Here is a 5,834-nt window from a genome sequence, read left to right as displayed (position 1 = left end):
CTGAAGCAGAGATAACTCTTCCGTTGTTATTAAGGACCCTCTGTGTCTAGCCACTCTACCTTGACCAATGGGCTCACAAATAAAATAATCAAGGCATCAGGTACAGATACTACACGATTTGCTAAAATACATAGTTCTCCCATCAACAAGTCTGTTCTTGCTACCACAATTGTTGGCTACCTAGTATGCTGATTCAATTTGTTGGCACCATTCCCCAAGGATTCTTAGAACCAAGTTGACTATTTCCATCATAAAAAACTGAACAACATGTTTCACCAAAATAAACATAGATATTAACGGCCTTCCCTGGGTGCTGTACTTTTGTATTAACTACTAAGTGTGGGCTAAAGGAATGTTTGATTTTCTCTGATGATAGCCGCTCAACTTCACCTGCAGCCAAAGAACACCCATGTCATCAGGAATGAGAAAAGAGCTAACAGCCATACAATTAATTTGTCTAATTGTATACCACATCAACATGAGCTGGCTTCCAGCAGACAGCTATGGAGTACCATATGAAAGTACTATGAAAGTACTGTTTTGCAAGATTATAGTGTGTGTGTGTGTGTGTGTGTGTGTGTGTGTGTGTGTGTGTGTGTGTGTGTGTGTGTGTTCTGAACCAGAAGCCAGCATGGCACTATCTTTCCTTCAGAGCCAGAAGCACATGGATCAAAACATGGAGCTGGGAATGGAGATAATTCCTGTCTCTCTATATTACCCTTAAGGAGCCAATAATAAGAATTTGAACAGGTCTCCGTGGCGCAATCGGTCAGCGCGTTCGGCTGTTAACCGAAAGGTTGGTGGTTCGAGCCCACCCGGGGACGCGTTCTTATGAAGAGAGGATTCCTTGTTTCATTCTACTCATAGGCTTTTCACTAATAAGTGGATATTAACCTAGAAAACTGGAATACCCAAAACATAATCCACACATCAAATGAGGTACAAGAAGAAAGGAGGAGTGGCCCCTGGTTCTGGAAAGACTCAGTGAAACAGTACTCAGCAAAACCAGAACGGGGAAGTGGGAAGGGGTGGGTGGGAGGACAGGGGAAGAGAAGGGGGCTTACGGGACTTTCGGGGAGTGGGGGGGCTAGAAAAGGGGAAATCATTTGAAATGTAAATAAATTATATCGAATAAAAAAAGTGAAAAAAAAGAATTTGAATTCTTTTCAAAATTTTAACTTAGTAGGCTTAGATATTTTGTTTTTGAAAACTAAATGGAACTTGCAAATTAAACTATACCACATAATGTTGAGTTTTTTATTCCATCAAACCACCAGGAAATAAAGGATATACTAATTGCAGGGATAATGATTATTATTAAAGCAAAGCAATAGTCAAAGAAAAAAACCCTACCTAAGAAAGGTAGGACTCAAGGAATATTTGAATATTCTCAGTATTCATGTGTCCAGTGTCAGAGGCTAATAAAGGAATAGTCAACCTAATAAAGACAAGGCTTTTATTCCTCCAGTCTTTAAAACTTAAGTTTTACAATTACCTCATCAGGGAAAAATCAAGACCAGACACAGAAAGTGCTTAGTGAATAGGAAAGGAATGACTAGTAAGAGGAAGAAACTAAAGATACTAATTATGGCATCTTACTCATTAGCAGAAATAAAGCCAATAAGTTCCAAGTTCATTTCTTTTCCTATTTGTGAAATACATACATACATACATACATACATACATACATATATACATGTGTGTTATTTATAACATATATACATATATGTGTATATATAGGCCATATTTTGCCATTTCCTATCTTATACTTCTTATAAAATATGTTATTAATCAGGATGAGTCTTATTCTCATGCTTCAGTCTATAAGCTGTAAGATATCAAAAAGGAATTGAAATTGAATTATAAAAAGAACAGATGCCACCCAGAAACAGGGTGGCTCTCAGAACTTCAAGTGATAAGCTGAACATGGTTAGAACAGACACAGTAATAGCACATCCCACTGCTTCTGAGCATGGGTCATAGAATGTATGTGGAGGCTGAGTTGGCCAAATTTGGATAATACCAGGATGCTTCTAAGATTGACATCAGTATAGCCCATCTTTTGCTTTTTGTCTGCTTCAAAGAAAGGATACCAGAAATTTTATCATCCAGAATCCCTTTAGGTGGACTGCTTCAGACTGAACTGAGTATGACAAAGTAGCACAAAAAACAAAGAAGGTATCAAAGAAGAAAGGGCATTATTTTCTTTTCTGGAAGCAGCAAAACAAACACACAGGCAGACATGAGATTCTCCATAAGGAATTCCAAATCAATCACCATGGTGTTTTACATGGAACCATTGATAACTACATCTTAGAGATTCTTAAGGAAAGACAAGAGTTCTGGGAACCATACAAGCTTCCAGACAAGCATCTAAGAATCCCTTCTAGGCACCGGAGAGAAGCATCAGTGGTTGAGAACATGTACTGCTTTTGGTTTTCAGCATCTACATTCAGTACTTCACACTGCCTTTAATTCCAGCTCCTCTGGCCTCTGCATGTAATGTTCATACACATATTCATATATGTCACATACCTAATCACATCACATACACATCATACACATGCACATACACATTGCACACAAACATACGCATAATTAACCAAAGAGTCTAAAAGAATCTTTTCTAGGTCACCTGGCCACTGGCAAGTACAGGTAGGCTCTTCTGACAGTCAATCACAGAGGAATCTATAATTATATTGACAAATTCAGTACCAAAACCATTTCTATTGAAATAAACAGAGTGACTTCTGATTTCTTAACTACAACCAACCAATTCAGTAAAACTCCCCATTTTGGAAAAGGTTAATTGTGAGAGAAAGCCTTCTTGAACCATACCAGTACCATTCTGGTACAGTTCTGGGTCAGCATCCATGCTATATAATTGAATTCCTCAAGTTCTATGTATATGGAGAACAAAAGAACTCTTGTCTTACCTTAAGAATTAATTTAAGAGTCAGATAATGGTGGCTTATACCTTTAATCCCAGCACTCAGGAAGCAGAGGCAAGGGGATCTGTGAGTTTAAGATTAGCCTTGTCTACAAAGTGAGTTACAGAACAGACAGGACTACACAGAGAAACACTGCCTTGAAAAGCTAAAAATAATAATCTTTAATTTAAAATATTATTCTTCTCTACTTACACATTATCTTGAAGGAAAAGTACTCTATTACTTGAACAATGAATGATCTCTTTTTCCTGGTCTTTGCTGTTGAGGGTAACCATCTAAACCCATCTTTCCCTTGGAGCTCAAAAATTAATCTCCAAAAATTGTTATTATCTCAGATTGCTATGCTTAATCTACAAGATTCAATTTCCACCAAACAGAATTGGTATATTTGATAAATTCTCATAATCTAAGAATACTGAAAAATTGGCATTTACTCCCCAGTATTAAGGTGACATTAAGTGATGATTAGGTTAGTTAGAAAAGAAAACAAATGATCATTTCTCTAGTTAAACACTTCATGCAAGTAACTATAATTTAGCTTGCTTTGTTTGTTTGTTTGTTTGTTTTTCGAGACAGGGTTTCTCTGTGTAGCCCTGGCTGTCCTGGAACACACCCTGTAGACCAGGCTGGCCTTGAACTCTGAAATCCACCTGCCTTCCCTCCCAAGTGCTAGGATTAAAGGTGTGTGCCACCACCTCCTGACTATAATTTAGCTTTCTATCCCAAAGATAATCATAAAAATTAATTCTCATGTTTAGGTGAGAATTCGTATTCATACAACAATTAGGGAAAATATTTCTATGGACAAGCTGAAGAAAAACTCATTCAAAAGAATTGAAAGTTTAAGATGAAAACTCTTTATGTTTGTGAGTTTTATAGGTGTCTTTAAAAGAAGACTCCCACTTAATGGGAAATTCTCATGAGTGTCAAAAAGAATCGTTATGGTCAATTAATGCTCCTAAGAAGAGCATTTAAATATTTCATTTTTCCAGGAAATCATCATTCAAATCATTGAATATTTATTCTTTTGCATGTGTTGAGAAACAAGACTAAATTACAGCAGCTTTTCATTAAATATCTATTTAGCTTATAAGAAGTAAATGAAGCTTTTCAAACTAAAAATAAGCCTGGCCTCTTGATACATTTTTAGCATGCTAGCAAATGACATTCTGATACAGGAAGAGCTAGACAGCTATAGTGATATCAGTGTGTCTTTTGGCAAAAAGTCAAACAATGTTCTGTTCTATCAAGCAACACTACTGTCTGGTATATAACATGACACCTAAATCTATCAGTGATATCATATTCAGCTTCCAGATAAGTTTCACTGTTGACATGTTCTTCTTAGAATCAAGTGACAAGAAAAAGTGTCCAGTAAAGTGTTTGGAACTGCAAGAACTCCAGAGGCATGACAACCTAATCTATGTTCAACTGTGATTTTTGGTCAACATATAAAAATGTAACCAGTGGCAAAAAAAAAATTGGGAGAAATTGATTCTAAAGCACAGAGAACATACTACCTCAAATGGTTCCAAAACAGGTCACAACCCTGAATGGAACAAGACATCGATGGGTGGAAAAGCCATCAGTGGGTCATAGCAAAGTGACACTATCTGTGAGAGATTGAGTTGATGAAAAATAATATGTTTGAGAAAAATGGGCCAGCAGTGAGAAGTTTATAAGCAGTAAATTGTATTAAGGAAGTATTTTCTGATGGACAGAAATAAGAACACAAAGAACAAATGGGGCATATTTGATGCAGTATTATGTAACCATGGGCTTTTCACCCCTACCCAAGTTTCTGAAATAACAACACTGAGACTGAATTACATATGAATACATGCCTAGGCCAAAAACTTTGGCTCATTCCCACTAGCTCGTAACTCAGTCATCCCATTTATTCTATTCAAAGACCTGCCATGTGTCAGGTTACCTCTTAGGTTCAAGAGACAGTCTCCATCAATGTTATGTGGAATTTCTTCCCATGCTTGATTCTATCTCAGGGTTCTCTCTCCTTACCAGAACTCCAACCTCCTGTTTCCTGCCTAAACTAATTGGCCAGTCTCCTTTTTTATTGACTCCATACAATACACAAAATATTCTCTATCTACAATATTATTTAGTTAATTGGAAATTTAGTGCTTTTATTAGTAGCTTCTAAGCCTGAAGATTTGGCCCCATTAGTGAAATGCTTTACTAGCATGCACAAAGGCATGCATTTGATTTGCCTCACGATATACACTGCACACATCTGTATTCCTAGCACTTGTTAGGTAGAGATAGGAGGATCGGAAGTTCGAGGTCAGTCTCTGATAGAAGTGAGCTGAGAAGCCAGCCTGAGATACATGAAACCCTCTATGAAAATTATAATGATGGTGACAACAACTGACACTTTTTGAAACCTATGGCATCCCTCTGTCATCATCGACATTCTATTTAATCATCTTACTTAATTCTTAAGACAAGGTTTTAAGTTGGTCATTAGTATCCTCATTTTATAAATGAGAAACTAAGGTTCTAAGTTAAATGAATGGCCCAAGATCACACGGCTTGGAGGAATTAACATTTATTTCCAAATCTAAGTCCACTCACCCTTCCTATCAAACATTTGTGCACCTTGTACTGATCAATGCATAAATGCATATGCCGACATATGTGTACACAGATTCTTGATCCACATACTTCAGGGCATATTAAAGACAGTGTTCAGCACTCTAGAAGTAAACATCTATATGGACCAATACTCAGCTATGCACCACTTCACCTTGAAAAGCTAAGAAAGCAGAAATTCAAGAGGGAAACTGGAGGTATGTTTAAAAGAGACATAGGCTCAAAATGGGTTTAGACAATGTAAAATGTCTGAGTAACTTTTCTGGGATTTTC

At 37.0% G+C, this 5,834-nt stretch overlaps 1 non-coding gene across 1 annotated transcript; it reads left to right on the top strand.

Moving 5' to 3' along the window:
- The first annotated feature begins 750 nt into the window (after positions 1 to 750).
- Positions 751 to 824, top strand: Trnan-guu (transfer RNA asparagine (anticodon GUU)). The gene has a single exon. It is a non-coding gene; the product is annotated as a tRNA-Asn (tRNA).
- The last annotated feature ends 5,010 nt before the right edge of the window (positions 825 to 5,834 follow it).

This window comes from Apodemus sylvaticus, chromosome 23 (genome assembly GCF_947179515.1).
Source record: "Apodemus sylvaticus chromosome 23, mApoSyl1.1, whole genome shotgun sequence".
Classification (NCBI taxonomy): domain Eukaryota; kingdom Metazoa; phylum Chordata; class Mammalia; order Rodentia; family Muridae; genus Apodemus; species Apodemus sylvaticus.
This window is presented reverse-complemented; position numbering and strand designations above follow the sequence as displayed.